We start from the raw sequence: 17,315 nt of genomic DNA, 5'->3' as shown, positions 1-17,315 counted from the left end.
TTCATTAATGAGGTCTTTTAAGTGGGCAGCAGCTTATGAGAAGGAAAAAAAGTTTGCTCACCAGTGGGGTTACTTATATCACTTACTATCTTGTAAAGCCAGTGGTAAACTAGTGGCCCATTAGCCTGAAGAGTAGGAAGAGGTAAGAGGGTTATATCAAGAGGGTTTTTTTGAAAGATAATATACTGGGTAGATGTCATGCTTGGCTGAAAGAGATAGACTGGTCCCTAGTGCCTGAACAGCTGGACACCCACAACTATTTGTATGCCGTCCACTCACCGCCTGCAGACTTCCGGTGCAGGGCCTTGCCCCCTGTGTCACATCACCTGGTGTTGCTGTCTGTAACAGACACGGGCAGGCCGCTGAGGGTTCCGGTCGGTGCGCACCACTCTGTTCCTGGGTGTTTTTCTCATTTGAGTCCAGTGCCAGGCTTATGGAATTTTAAAGGTGATTACAATCCAAACCTGAATTCAACTTCAAAAGTTCAGTAGACCAGTGAAATTACTATCTTAGCTCAATTTACTATCTTACATAAAGTTATCACCAATTTTTTATGCATTTTATTGATGGAAATACATTGCCCACGAGCAATCTTGAGCCTATAAGATAGGCCTTTAATTTTCTTGACGAGAGCATGAAAAATGGGCCTGTGTTACAGCTTCGGAAGTCTTGCTGTATTTGTTTGTTCCTTCAGCAATTATTATATTGAAGTTGCTGGTTAAACCTATGTTTTTCTCTAAAATATGTGGACATAGGGAAGATATAAAAATATGTATTATGGCTTGGAATTAGTTGATATAGTGGCAGTTCATGGTCCCAGAGAAGATGCTATAAGTGAAATAAAGTGAGTGAAATTTTACTAGGGGCTTGATAACTAATAGAAGGAAAGTCAGGATGTAGTGAAACAGTATGAAAGTACATAAAAATCTAACTGCACTAATCATCTAACACTATTTACTCTTATACAGGTAGATTCTCATTTTTAATGAATACTGTTTGTTTTTACTAGGAAACGAAGGGAAGGAACACAGCAACATTGCAGAATTCAGAGGCCTGCTCTAGGGAAAGTTGAGCAGGAATCTTTAAGGCATAGGCATTTGGAGAAGATTTAGCACAATTAACTATTTTTAAAAGAGATTCTGATAGCTTCATCCCCTTTCATCAGTGTGAAATGTTTTACAACAAACAGATCAAGTCTGCTATTTCACGTTTGAAACCTTTGACTCAGAAGTGACAGGGTATCTATAGTAGTTTGCTGACTTCCAACAGTGTGTATAAGTTTTTAGGTGGCAGGTTATGCATACACAGGGGTGGGCAAAAGTAGGTTTACAGTTGTAAGTCACAAAACAGTTTGTGCTTGTATTTTTAAGTATATTTTATGTTATTACAGTTGTCCCACTTTTTTCTCCCCTGTATTCCCCTCCGCCCTGCACCATCCCTCCCACCAGCACCCCCCACACACACTTAGTCCATGTTCCTGGGTCATACATATATTTCTTTGGCTTCTCCATTTCCTATACTATTCTTACCCTCCCCCTGTCTATTTTGTACCTACCATTTATGCTTCTTATTCCCTGTACCTTTTTCCCCATTCTCCTCCCTTCCCTTCCCTTCCCCACTCATAACCCTCCATGTGATCTCCATTTCTGTGGTTCTGTTCCTGTTCTAGTTGTTTGCTTTTTTTTTTAGGTTCAGTTATTGATAGTTATGAGTTTGTTGTCATTTTACTGTTCATAGTTTTGATCTTCTTTCTCAGATAAGTCCCTTTAACATTTCATATAATCAGGGCTTGGTGATGAGGAACTCCTTTGAATTTATTACCTTATCTGAGAAGCACTTTATCTGCCCTTCCATTCTAAATGAAAGCTTTGCTGGATAGAGCAATCTTGGGTGTAGGTCCTTGCCTTTCATGACTTGGAATACTTCTTTCCAGCCCCTTCTTGCCTGCAAAGTTTCTTGATAAATCAGCTGATAGTCTTATGGGAACTCCTTTGAAGGTAACTCTCTCCTTTAATCTTGGGTAACTTAATTATGTGTCTTGATGTGTTCCTCCTTGGGTCCAATTTCTTTGGGACTCTGAGCCTCCTGGACTTGCAAGTCTATTTCCTTTGCCAGAAAGGGGAAGTTTTCCTTCATTTTTTCAAATAAGTTTTCAATTTCTTGGTTGTCTTCTCCTTCTGACACCCCTATGATTCAGATGTTGGAACGTTACAGATGCACCAGAGGTTCCTACACCTCTTTTTTTTTTTTTTTTTGAATTCTTATTCCTTCATTCTGTTCCAGTTGAATGTTTATTTCTTCCTTCTGGTCCAAATCGTTAATTTGAGTCCTGGTTTCCTTCCCTTCACTGTTGGTTCCCTATAAATTTTTATTTCACTTTACATAGCCTTCACTTCTTCCTCTGTCTTGCATCCATACTCAGTCATTTCTGTGAGCATGCTGATTACCAGTGTTTTGAACTCTGCATCTGATAGGTTGGCTACCTTTTCATTGTTTAGTTCTTTTTCTGGAGTTTTCATCTGTTTTTTCATTTGGGCCATATTTCTTTGTTGTGGCGCTTTATGTAGGAGAGGAGTCAGAGAGGGAGCATTGCCGCTTGCTCAGCTCTCTGCCGGCTTTCAGTCACTTCCCCTGCTATCCACATGCAAATTGGGCCCTTCTGGTGCTGATTCCCAAGTGGATCGTCTTGTGCACATTCTAGGACCCTGTGGGTTTCTCCAGTGAACTCTTCTGTGAGTCTGGGAGTCCTTCTCAACACCACAACCCCCACAGAATTTTACAGCAGAGTTTTGGAGTCTTTAGTTCCCCACGCTGGAACCCTGGTTGCTGCAGTCTGTCTCACTCCCCAGCTTTTCCTCCTGGCTTATATACACACAAATATGGGACCACCTGGTCCACCAGGTGCTGCCTCACCCGCCTAGTCCACCACCGCTCAGCCCCGCTGCCCGTCTCCACCCCTCCTACGAAGTCTGGATGAATATTTCTTCTTTAGCTCCTTGGTTGTCAGACTTATATACAGTTTAGTTTTTCGGCATTTCTGGTTATTTTTTTTTAATTTGTTGTTGTCCTTTTGGTTGTGTGAGGAAGCAAAGCATGTTTGTCAATGCCTCCATCTTGGCTGGAAGTCCTATTGTATTTCTTAACTCTTGTATTCCATACAAACAACTGTAAACCTACTTTTCCCACACCCTGTATCAATTTAAATTGTTATAAATGCAGGGTTATGCAGGGTTATGCATAATATACATAGTCATACCATTTCCTTAATAACTATTTATTGAATACTACCTATGTACCAGAAACTGTATTAAAGTAATGGTAATCATTTGGCAAATACCAGATGGGGCAAAAGTAGGTTTATAGTTGGGGAGTATGCAAAACAGTTCATTATATTACTAGTTATTAACTGTATTACCCATGTGAATAACTGTAAACCTACTTTTGCCCCACCCTGTATTTCCTGAATGCCTTTTATATGCCAGACACACTACTAGGAGAAGAGTGATGAACCAGGCAGTGTTACAGCTCTTGTGAAACTTAGATACGTCATTCTGGTGAAATTGGTACTTGCCTGAAGTTACGTGAGCATTAGTAACTAGGGATCTGGCATTCCAACAAGAGGTTGTAACCCTTGTAAGCTCCCGACATAGGAGCACCTAACTATATAAAGCAAATACTGATGGACAAAAAAGGAGAGACCATCACTAATCATCAGGGAAATGCAAGTCAAAACCACAGTGAGTTATCACCTATCAGAAAGGCTGTCACCAATAAATCGACAAACAAGTGTTGGTGAGAGTGTGGAGCAAAGGGAACCCTGGTGCACTGTTGGTGGGAATGCAGACTGGCATAGCCACTATGGAAAACTATATGGAGGGTCCTCAAACAGTTAAACAAGAAACTACCTTATGACCCACCAATCCCACTTCTGGGTATATATTCAAAGGAACCCAAAACACTCATTTGAAAGAATATATGCACCTCTATGTTCATGGCAACATTATTTACAACAGCCAAGATATGGGAGCCACCCAAGTGCCCATGAATAGACAAGTGGATAAGACAGTTTGGGTGTGTGTGTGTGTATATATATGTATATGTGTATATATATGTATATATATATACATACACATACAATAAAATATTAGCCATTAAAAAAGAATGAAATCTTTCCATTTGCAACAGCATGGATGGGCTGAGGGAGTATTACGCTAAGTGAAGTCAGAGAAAGACAAATACCATAAGATTTCATTCACGTGGAACCTAAAGAACAAAACCGAAGCAGACTCAGGGATACAGAACAGACTAGACTGATGGTTGCAGGGGGAGGAAGGGAGGTGGTGAAAGGTGAAAATTAAGTACAAATTGGTGGTTACAAAATAGGATGTAAAGTACAGCACAAGAATATAGTCAATAAAATTGTCACAGCCATGTATGGTGCCCAGTGGGCACTGGAAATACCAGGGGACCACGTTGTAAAGTAAATGCTTGTCTAACCACTACACTGTACATTTGAAACCAGTAAAAGGTAATATTGAGGGTAAACTATAATCAGGGTGTCCAACCTTTTGGCGGCTCTGGGCCACACATTAAATGCATTGTGACACGTAATCACAAGAAGATTTCGATGTGTTAGGTACATTTACAGTTTTGTGTTGGGCCGCATTCACAGCTGTCCTGGGCCACATGCGGCCCGCAGGTCGCAGGGTGGACATCCCGTGTGTAATTGAAGATAAAATGAATAACTAGGGATCTGGAATTTAAAGCTGATCCCTAAGCACTCAACCTGAAATAACCGTCTCTTCCCCACTCCCACCCTGAACACACTCCTTTATTAAACTTGAGGGGGCGACTGTCTCCTCCGAGCTCTTCGCATCCCGGGGCGGGGGGGGGGGGGGCAGTGCTTACCCGGCTCACAGGAGCCCTGCACGTTCATTACATGAATGAGGGTGAGAGCCTGGGCCCAATACACTGAGACACAGAGGTTTGGTGCTTTGCCAAGATCACATAGTAAGTAAAAGTACAGTTCAGACCATCTCCAGAATTTTTGTGGTCTTAATCACCAGATTGTACCTCCTTTCTCATCTGTGTTGTTGAAGAGTGAAAAGCTTTGTTCCGGTGTACAGTAGGTCCTCATTTAACATCAGTAGGTTCTGTGACTTTAAGGAAAACAGCGTGGAATGAAACCACTTTTACTGTATGTTAATTGATAACAAGAGTTAAAGACTTCCAGCATCTCATCACCATTATAACAAGACGATGTTGAACAAAAAGTTATTCAGGGATCTGCTGTAGCTCTCTGCACCCACTATGAAAGATTTTTAAAGTTCTATTTAAATATGTCCACTAGATGGCAACCTCCATTTTAAAGTCTCAGAAGTTTACAAACAAAAATACACAGAAAACTACACGTTAACCTGTCAAATCCTTCTACACCCACCATCTAGAATTAGTAAGTGTGAACATTTTATCTTTAATTCAGATCATTTTATGAAGAAAAATGCACAGATAAACTCCCCACCTTTCTTTTCCTAGTCCTATTTCTCTCCCTAAAGAAAACCACTACAATGAATTTAGTGTGGTTCCAGTCCATTTTATTTTACTTTTTAATATATTTTATTGATTATGCTATTAAAGTTGTCCCATTTCCCCCCTTCACTCCCCTCCACCCTGCACACCCTCTCCCACCCACATTCCCCCCCTTTAGTTCATGTCCATGTGTCATACTTACAAGTTCTTGGCTTCTACATTTCCCATACTATTCTTACCCTCCCCGTGTCTATTTTCAACCTACCATCTATGCTACTTATTCTCCATAACTTTTCCTCCTGTCTCCTCCTCCCACTCCCCTGTTGTTAACCATGTGATCTCCATTTCTGTGGTTCTCTTCCTGTTCTAGTTTTTTGCTTTGTTTGTTTTAGGTTCAGTTGTTGATAGTTGTGAGGTTTTTGTCATTTTACTGTTCATATTTTGATCTTTTTCTTACATAAGTCCCTTTAACATTTCATATAATAAGGGCTTGGTGATGATGAACTTCTTTAACTTGACCTTATCTGAGAAGCACTCTATCTGCCCTTCCATTTTAAATGAAAGCTTTGCTGGCCAGAGCAATCTTGGATGTAGGTCCTTGCCTTTCATGACTTGGGATATTTCTTTCCAGCCCCTTCTTGCCTGCAAGGTCTCGAAAAATCAGCTGACAGTCTTATGGGCTCTCCTTTGTAGGTAACCCTCTCCTTTTGTCTTGCTGGTTTTAAGATTCTCTCCTTATCTTTCATCTTGGGTAATGTACTTATGATGTGCTTTGGTGTGTTCCTCCTTAGGTCCAACTTCTTTGGGACACTCTGAGCTTTCTGGACTTCTTGGAAGTCTATTTCCTTTGCCAGATTGGGGAAGTTCTCCTTTATTTGTTCAAATAACTTCCACTTGGTGCTCTTCCTCTTCCCCTTCTGGTACCCCTATAATTTGGATGTTTGGAACATTTCAACATGTCCTGGAAGTTCATAAGCCTCTCATTTTTTTGAATTCTTACTTCTTCCTTCTAGTCGACTCCATTGATTTGAGTCCCAGTTTTCTTCCCATCACTATTGGTTCCCTGCACATTTTTCTTCATTTCACTTAATGTAGCCTTCATTTTTTCATCTAATTTGCGACCAAATTCAGCCAATTCTGTGAGCATCCTGATCACCAGTGCTTTGAACTGTGCATCTGATAGGTTGGCTATCTCTTCATCGCTTAGTTGTATTTCTTCTGGAGCTTTGAGATGTTCTTTTGTTTGGGCTATTTTTTGTGTGTTGTCGAGCCTATTGTGTAGTGAGGGGCAGAGCCTTAGGTGTTCACCAGGGCAGGGCAACCCAGTTGCTGGGTTGTGACGTGTGTGGGGGTGGGGTCTGAGAGGGAACAATGGCTCTCGCTCACTCTCTGTCAGATTTCAGTCCCTTCCACTGCTTCCCCCAAGCAAACTGGGCCCTTCTGGTGCTCATTCCCGGGTGGGTGGGCTTATGCACGTTCTAGGACCCTGTGGGTCTCTCCAATGAACTCTCCTGTGAGGCTGGGAGTCTCTCCCAGCACCTTAACCCCCACAGGTGTCCCCATTCGGTGCCTCAAGGCTCTATTTCCCAGAGATGGGACCCTGGGTTGCTCGGTCTGTCTCGCTCCCCAGTTTCTCCTGGTTTATCTGCGCACAAATGCGGGACTGCCTGGTCTGCCGGCCACCTTGTGCACCCTGCCCCTCCACAATCCCCCGCCTCGCTGGGTCCACCCGCTGCTGCTTTGTGTGCCCAAGGTCTGCCAGCCACCCTGCTGGGAGCCTTGTCGTCCAGGCCACCTGTCTCTGCCCCTCCTACTGGTCTGGATGAATGTTTCTTCTTTAACTTCTTGGTTGTCCGACTTCCATACAGTTAAATTTTCTGTCAGTACTGGTTGTTTTTTTTTGTTGTTGTTTCTAAATTGTTGTCCTTATTTTGGTTGTGTGAGGAGGAACAATGTGTTTAACTATGCCTCCATCTTATCCATAAGTCCCTATTTTTTTTTAAGATTTTATTTACTTATTTATAGATAAAGGGTAAAGGAAGTATAAAGAGAGGGAAAGAAAGATCAATGTGTTGTTGCCTCTCATGTGCCTCCAACTGGGGACCTGGCCCACAACCCAGGCATGTGCCCTGACTGGGAATTGAACCAGTGACCGTTTGGTTCACAGGCCAGCATTCAATTCACTGAGCCACATCAGCCAGGGCTGTTTTTATTTTTATTCTTACTACATGAGTCCATAAGTAACACATTAGATTACAGTATCTTCTTTTTAGAAATTCATAAATGGTCCCATAATAATATACCACCCTCTCTGGGGTGTCCAACCTTTTGGTGTCTCTGGGCCACAGTGGGAGAAGAATTATCTTGGGCCACACATTAAATACACTGTGACACGTAATCACAAAAAAGTCTCACAATGTTTTAAGTGAATTTAGGATTTCGTGTCGGGCCACATTCATTTCGTATGTCACTGTGGGTGGGACACCCCTGCCGGAAATGAAAGGTCAAGCAGATCAAAGAAAACACAGTTTTAGCTATAGTAACTTAATACTTAATTTTAGGAATAAAACTGAGCATTAGAGCATTCTTTTGACTGGCAACTTTTAGAATTTAATGTCATTTCTGGAAAAAGGGCTTGCCAAAAATATTTAATTCAGCAAACACTGCAAATAACATTCAGACTAAGTTTACAAAACACAAAAACTGACTTAGACTTTCTAACAATGAATTTTGAAAAAGAAAAAAGACCACATCACTTCTTCGCCCACTATGCATCGTCGTCATAAATAATCAAATGCCGTGTCTGAGAACCACCAAGCACACAGCACTGTGCTCGGGCCAGGACATCAGGCGCACAGGAGACGTGGTCATTCACAAGGCCAAACTACGTGGGGAAATGGCCAGTAAAAGAGAACAAAAGAGCCCTCTACTTTCCATAGTAAAACATCCAGAATCCTATACACCCAACAAAAACACTCCGCAATCTGACAGAAGACAAGAAAGGTGAGAAAAGGAACGGGCATGATAAACTGCCTGAAGTAAAATGGCAGAAATCCGCATGTGTCTGTCATCACAACAGATGTAAATGCACTGGGCTTCTGAGTTCAATACCCAAGAGGATCGTGTTGAATTAGGAGACAAAATCCAGCTATATGTTGTTTACAAGGGAAAAATAAATATAAGGATATAGCAAGGTTGAAAATAAAAGCATGGAAAATTTATATCAGATACTAGCCAAAAGAAAGTGCTGATTTAGCTATATATTGAACAAAACTATATTAAACAGAATACTTGGGACAAAGATAGTCACTATAAAATAATAAAAGATGCAATTCACCTGGGAGACAAAACATGCAAACTTGAGTGCACCTGATAATACAGGGTCAGGATGTTAAGCAAAATGCAGAAATAAAATGAGAAAGAAAAATTCTCAATCTTAGCAGATTTTTTAAAATATTTCACAATGGATACAAAAAGCAAGAAAACAGTGATTAAAGACAGGTCTGAACTATTTAAAACTTGGCCTAATCTAAGGATTTCATCACTGTGAGCAGCCATTGCTTGTAAGGTGCACCAGCACCACTGAGCAAGCCGGCTGCCGGGCTCAGCAGGGCATGCGGTGCGGGCCGCACACACTGACTTCAGGGACATGTAACATGAAAAATGTGCACCTTACATAATGAAATTCGATGTGCAATACACAACCAGAGATAGTTCTTGTCGAACACATGAAGTGTTTCTCTCGATAAATTTTCAAAGGACTGGTTTCACAAAGACTATGTTCCATTGTTCTCTATGTGACTGACCTTGCACCAAATCCACACTCCCTTGATTTACTGTGGTTTTATAAGACATCTTAAAATCAGGTAATATGAAATCTTCAAGTTTAATTTTGTCATTTTTTCCCGAAAATTGTTTTGGCTATTCTAGTTTCTGCCTTCCTCTATAAATTTTAGAATAGGCTTGTCTGTATCTACAAAAAAATAAATAAATAAAAGATCCTGCTGGGGTTTTGATTGGGGGTTATGTTAAACCTGAATAGAGAGCAGTGGGGGTAACTGACATCTTAAAAATACTGAGGCTTCCAATTGATAAACACAATATATTTTCCATTTATTTAGGTCTTTGACCTTTTTTTTTTTTTGGTGTTTTGCAGTTTTCAGCATAGAGACTATGCACATATTTTGTTATATTTATATCTAATTACTTTTTACTCTTTTTTCTTATACCTACATGTTTAAATTTCAGTTTCCAATTGTTCCTGGCAAATTTATTAAATTCACTTAGTTCTAGGTTTCCTTTGTAGTTTCCTTTGTAGCAGTTTTTTGTAGTTTTTGTAGATAATGTCATCTCTAAATAGAGACTGTTTTATCTTTCTTCAAAGTACGTATGCCTTTCACACTGACCTGTGTGGCTCAGTTGGTTGGGTGTCATCCCACAAAGTGAAAGGTAGCTGGTTCGACTCCTGGTCAGGGCACATGCCTAGGTGGCGGGTTTGGTCCCTGGCTGGGGTGCAAACAAGAGGCAATCGACTGATACATAGGTTGGTGTTTCTCACATAGATATTTCCCCCCTCTCTTTCTTCCTCTATCCCCTCTCTAAGAATAAATAAAATATTTTTTAAATTGTATATGCCTTTTACTTATCTTGCTTTACTATACTGCCTAGGATTTCTAACACAATGTTAAATAGGATTTGGTTGAGAGTGAACTTTCCTAATTTGTTCCCAATCTTAGAGGCAAACCACTCAGTCTTTAAGTGTAATATTAGGGTGGGGTTTTTTGCTTTGTTTCGTTTCTTGTAGAACACCTTTCTCAGTTTAGAGTAGTTTCCTTCTATTCTTAGCTCATGAGATTTTTTAAAAGATGTTATTTATTTCTTTTTAGAGAGTGGGGAAGAGAAGGAGAAAGAGAGGGTGAGAAACATTGATGTGCAAGAGATACATCCATCAGTTGCCTCTCTCACGCCCCCAGCTGGAGACCTGGCCCACAACCCAGGCATGTGCCCTGACCAGTTTGCAGGCTAGTGCTCAATCCACGGAGCTAAACCAGTCAGGGCATGGGATTTTTTTGGTTTTGTTTTTGAATCAAAGATAGATGTTGAGTTTTACCAAAGGTTTTTTCTGCATCCATGGATATGCTCATGTGGTTTTTCATTAGTTTGTTTATATGGTGGATTTTCGTAATTGATTTTCTAATGTTGAGCCAGTCTTGCAGTCTCAGGATAACCACCACTTGGTCATGACACGTTACCTTTTAAATATAAATCTGGACTCGATCTGCTAACATTTCGTGGAAGATTTTTGTGTCTCTGTTTACAAAGGATACTGGTCTGCAGTTTTCTGTTCTTGTAATGTTCTCATCTGTTTTTGGTATAAAGGTAATGGTGGCTTCATTCAATGAGTTGCCATTAAAGAGTTATAATTCGTACTTTAAGTATGACAATAGTGTTGCAATTATGTTTGAGAATACCTTATATTTTGAAATAAATATTTAAATGTTTATAGATAAAATTATGTAATTCTTGGAATTTTCTTCCAAATAATTTTGGGAGTGGGAAGAAGAAAGTAGGTATATAAATATAGCAGGATTGGCCATGAAATGATAATTATCAAAACTGTGTGATTGGCACTTGGAATTTATTATTTTATTCTATTTTGTATGTATTGACATTTTTCACACACAAAAAATTTAAAAACTAAATACATGATGCTAGAACTGTTGGTTACTTACATAGGAAAAAAAGAAATTGGGCTCCTACCTCACACCACATACAAAAATCAATTCCAGGTAGATGTTAAACTTGAATATGAAAGACAAAAACTATAAGATCTTTAACTTAGCCAAGAGTTTCTTAAACAAGTCACAAAAAATATATCCTAAGCAAGTCACAAAAAGTACAAAACAAGGAGAAACATTGCTAGATTCAGTTATGTTAATATTAAGAATTTCTATTCATTAGAAGTGAAGTAAGCACAAGAAAATAAATAATAAAAATTAAAGCAGAAATCGATGAAATTGAAAAACAGGAAATCAATCATGAAACTCAATGAAACCAAAATCTGGTTATTTGAAAAGAGTATTAATATTGTTAATTCTCTAGCCAGGCTAAGACAAAAAAGAGAGAGGATACAAACTAGTATTAGAACTGAAAGAGGGGACATCATCACAGATCCCACAGACATTAAAAGAATAATAAAGGAATATTTTGAACTCCATGCCAGCAAATTAATAATCTAGGTGAAATAGACCAATCCCTTGAAAAATGCAATCTGACAAAACTCACACAAGAACAATCTAAATAGCCTGTATGTATTAAGGAAAATGAACCAATAATGAATGACCTTCTAAAACACCAGTCAGTAGGTCCAGATGGGTCTTCTGGTGAATTCTACCAAACACTTAAGGAAGAAATTATACCAATTCTCTACCATTTCTTTCAGAAGGTGTAAACAGAAGGAATATTTCCTAGTTAATTCTATGCATTACCTAAAGAAAAAACTACAGACCAGGATCTCTCACAAACATAGAGGCAAAATCCTCAATAAAATATTAGCAAATAAAATCCAACAATATATAAAAATGATTATACACCATGAACAAGTAGCATTTATCCCAGGAATACACAACATTTGAAAATCAATATAACCCATCACAACAGGCTAAAGAAGAAAAATCACATAATCATATAAATAGACACATAAAAAGCACTTGTCAAAAATTTATGAGAGTATACTCTAAGTAAGGAATAGAGGGGAACTTCCTCAACTTGATAAATATATGTATATATATTATATGCATATACATATATATATATTTTTTAAAGCCTTTACAACTAACTTCATATAGGTGAGAACTCAAAGCTTTCCCACTAAAGTCAGAACAAGAGAAAGATGTCCCCTCTCACCACTGCTTTTCAACATCATACTGATCATACTGTAAGTCCTAGCTAATGCAACATGACAAGAAAAGGAAATAAAATGTATACAGATTGAGAAGAAATAAAACTGTCATTGTTCACCAATGACAGGAAAGTCTATGTTGAAAATCCAAAATATTCTACAAAGAAACTCCTGGACCTAATAAGTGATTATAGAAGAGTTGCAGGATACAAGGATAATATACAAAAGTCAACTGCTTTGGGGGGAGGGATTGAGCAAAAAAGAAGAAAAAAGAACTCATTAACACAGGCACCAATGTGGTGACTGCAGGAGGAGGGGGTTAGAGGGACGTGGGAGAGGGTATAAGGGGAATAAATGATGATGGAAAAATACATATCCTAAAAAGTCAGTTGCTTTCATATAAGCAATGAAAAATTATAATTTAAAATGTAGAATATAATCCATTTTACATTTGCACCCCCCAAAATAAAATACTTAGGTACATACCTAACACAATAGTATAAGATGCATATGAGGAAAACTGCAAAACCCTGATAAAAAATTAAAAAACTGCATAAAAAGACAGGTATTCCATGTTGGTGTGCACAGGAAGACACTGTCACAATGGCAGTGCTTCCCAACATGGGCTCCAGACTTAGTGCGAGCCCAGCAAATCCCAGCAAGCCATCTTTATGGATATCAATCAATTCATTGTAAAGGTTATATAGGGAAGAAAAAGGCCCAGAACAGACAGCACAGTGTAGAAGGAGAGGAACCAACTCGGAGGACTGAATACCAGACTGCAGCCATACTATGAGGCTACGGTAATCAGGACAGGGGGTGCTGGCGAGTGAACAAACAGGTCAGTGAAAGAGAACAGAGTCCAGAAATGGGCCCACGTAAATGCAGTCGAGTAGTCTCCAACAAAGGAATAACGGGACACGATGGAGAGTCGTTTCAACAAGTGGAGCTGTAACAACTGGATGTTCTCATGAAAAAAATGAATTTAAACACAGACCTTATGTGCCTCACAAAAATTACCCCAAAATGGATCACAAACCTAAAGGTAAAGCACAAAAGTATAAAAACTCTTAGACAATAACGTGGGAGAAGACCTGCACGATCTCTGGTTTGGCAGCACTTTTTAGGTACAACACCAAAGGTGCGGTCCATGAAAGAGTTCATAAATTGAGTGTAATTAAAATTAAAAATTCCTGTTCTGCAAAGGAAAATGGGGACACAATGAAACCACAGACTGAGTAGAAATATCTGTGAGAGGCATATCTGATAAAGGACTATTGCCCAAATACACAACTCTTAATAAGAAGAATACAAACAACCCAATTAAAAATGGGCCAAAGATTTTAACAGCTATCTCACTAAAGAGTGGCAAATACACATAGAAGAGGATGCTCCATCAGATATCATCAGAAAAATGCAAATTAAAATGAGATACCACTCCACACCTATTGGAATGGCCCAAATCCGGCAAACAGGTAACACCGAAGACCAGCAGGCTGGGACGCGGAGCAGCAGGCGCGTGCTCTCGCTGCCGGGAGGAGTGCACGGTGGCACAGCCACTTAGGAAGACAGTTTGCTGGCTTCTTACAAAACAAAAGCATGCCCTTAACGTGTGATACAGCGACTGTTCTTGGTATTTGCCCAAAGGAGCTGAAAATCTATGTTCACAAAAACCTCCACATGGATGTCTACAACAGCTTTGTTCATAATTCCCAAACTTGGAAGCAACCAAGATGTCCTCCAGTAGGTGGCTGTACAAATATAAATTATGGTGCATCCAGACAACAGGATATTATTGAACACTAAAAATAAATGAACTACCAAACCATCAAAACAAGAACATATATAGAGGAATGTTGAATGCATATTACTAAGTGAAAGAAGCCAGTCTAAAACAGGCTACAGCCCTGGCTGGTGTGGCTCAGTGAACTGAGTGCCAAACTATGAACCAAAGGGCCACCGGTTTGATTCCCAGTCAGGGTACATGCCTGGGTTGGGGGCCAGGTTTCCAGTTGGGGGCACATGAGGGACAACCACACAATGATGTTTCTCTCCCTCTCTTTCTCCTTCCCTTCCTCTGTCTCTAAAAAATAAATAAAATACTTATAAATAAACAAATAAGGCTATATACTGTGTGATTCCAATTATATGACATTCTAGAAAAGTGAAAACTATGGAGTCAGTAAAAAATCAGTGGGCACCAGTTAATGAAATCAGTAAGACAAAGATAATCAAATAAAAGACTCCAATAGGTACTTAATATGAGATGTCCCCTAAATGAATATCCCCTAAATATATGAAAATATATCAAAATACTCAAACTCATGCAAAATCAGAGAAATGTAGGTTCAAACCATGACTTCTCAATTCATACCCACAAGATCTGTAAAAAATTAAAATGTGTTGGTGATGATATGAACAATGGGAACATTTATATGCCTCAGGCTAGGGAGCATATTGGTACAATATTTTGGAAAACAATTTGGCATTTTTTTAAAAAGATCTTACTCATTTTTAGAGATGGGAAGGGAGGGAGAAAGAAAGGGAAAGAAACATCAATGCGTGGTTGCATACTGTGTGCCCCCTACTGGAGACCTGGCCTGCAACCCAGGCATGTGCCCTGACTGGTAATCAAACTGGTGACCCTTTGGTTCATAGTTCAGCACTGAATCCACTGAGCCACACCAGCCAGGGCACAATTTGGAATTATTTAAAAAAGGTGGTAGTGTGTATTCTCCATGAATCAGAAATCCCAACCTGGGATACAGTCCAGAGAAACTCATGTTTATGTGCATAATAGTATTAGTCATAACAGCAAAAATGTGAAAGCAATTCAAACATCCACTAATAATTCTGATGTAGATAAATATGTTGTGGCATTCATATGCCATGTGTGTGATAAAAAATTATAGTTAACAAATCATAGGTAACTACATGAATGAATGTCAAGAAACAAATACTAAATTAGAGGTAGCTGCAAAAGTCATTGCACGACTCAACTTACATAAAGTTCAAAAACATGCAAAACTAAACATATTATTTAAGAACAGTACTATCCAGCAGAACTCTCTGCAATGATGCAAATATTCCATAACTTTGCTGTTTGGTAAGGTAACCACTAGCTACACATGGCTATTGAGCACTTAAAATATGGCGAACATGACTGAGGAACTGAATTTTTATCTTCTTTAAATTTAAACTTAAATCATCACCTGTGCCTAGTGGCTACCATATTATACAGACAGGTTTATAAAGAGAATTAATGGAATAATAAATACAAAATTCAGAGTATTAATTAGTTCTAAGAGAAAGGGATAGAATAGGAAGGAGTACACAGGGAATTTCAAAAGTAACAATAACTTTTTTAAAAATGGGTACCCTTGCATTGCTAGACTTCAAACTGTAATATACTACTATACAAATATTCTTTCATACAGATTAAATAATAAAACAAAAATAGTGAATGAAATGGTGGGTACATGAATGTTTACATTGTTGTTATTCAAATCTATATAATAAAATACTTTAAGTTTTCCTTTAATTTCATTTGTCTATTTTTGGAGAGAGAGAAGGGAAGGAGAATGAGAGGGAGAGAAACATCAATCAGTTGCCTCTCTCGCACCCCAACTGGGGACCTGGCCCACAACCCACACATGTGCCCTGACCAGGAATCGAACCGGTGACCTTTCAGTTTGCAAGACAAAACCCAACCCACTGAGCCACACCAGTCAGGGCTAATAAAATATTTTTATTGCAAAGATTTCTAGCACTAATTCATACATGCCCCAAGTAGAACAGGGGGACACCGAGGAAGAATAAAACCTCCCCCCAGTCCACACCCCGTCTACCCTGCCCCCAGGCCGATCTTAGGCCCCATACTCCTTCACTAGTAGGGGAAACAAATTATTCCAAAACTTAGTGGCTTAAAACAAACAAAAAAAATTATTTCACAGTTTCTACGGGTCATAAATCTCGAGTGTAGCTTAGTGGGGTGTCTGGCTTAAGGCCTCTCACGAGGCTGCAGTTAGGGCGCTGCCAGAACTGCAGTCTCCCCCGAAGGCTGGACGGGGGAAGGTGGGGTATGTACGACCTGTTAGACTGAGGGCTTCAGGTCCTCCTTGTCCACTGCCGGAGGCCACTCCACAGGGTCGTGGGTGGTTCACAACATGGCAGCCAGGTCCCTCACAGCAAGAGAGCTAGAGAGAAGGTTAGAGGCAGAAGTCAGTCTCTTCATCACCTCATATTGGAAGTAACAGGCCATCACCTCTGTCACTGTCTCTGTTCGCTAGAAGGTGGCACTAACCCTAGCCAACAGTAAAGGGGAGGGGACTGAACTAGGGTGTGAATACAGGAGCCGGGGCCCAGTGCAGGCCATCCTGGAGCTGCCCACTACACCAGAGCACCTCCATCTGCTCAGGGAGTGCACCGCAGAGAAAGGAGCAACCGGGCTGGAGAGGCAACTGGGCAAAGACCTCTGCAGTTACCAGTGCTCTGCATTTTTCATGCCCTCTCATGGCTTGGCTGCGTGCACCTGTTTTTGACTAAAACACATAAAATAAATCTGTTGAATCTCTATTATCTGTGGCGGCAACAGTCGTCATCTTGCCCTGCTCATTAAGCCATACCCAATCCGATGGCACCCCAAACACAGAAACACCCCCCCCACCCCGTGTTTCCCTTTCCAGTAGCACCTCCCTCGAAAACATCCGGGGTGTAGGAAATCCGTTTCTCGTCTGCCCCCGGGCCAGTGCATTGTGCAACTTATTTCTCCATCACAGAAATAAGCTCAGAGAAGCTTATTTCTCTGAGCTTCTATTCCCTTCCCCACCGGGAAGCCCAACCAATAGCCTCCTTTGATTTAACGCTGCCGGCCATGAGGGCTTCA

Source organism: Phyllostomus hastatus, unplaced genomic scaffold (assembly GCF_019186645.2).
Source record: "Phyllostomus hastatus isolate PE091 unplaced genomic scaffold, TTU_PhHast_1.1 phas_scaffold_93, whole genome shotgun sequence".
Taxonomy (NCBI): Eukaryota; Metazoa; Chordata; class Mammalia; order Chiroptera; family Phyllostomidae; genus Phyllostomus; species Phyllostomus hastatus.
The sequence above is the reverse complement of the archived record's forward strand: the minus strand, read 5'-3'. Positions refer to the sequence as shown.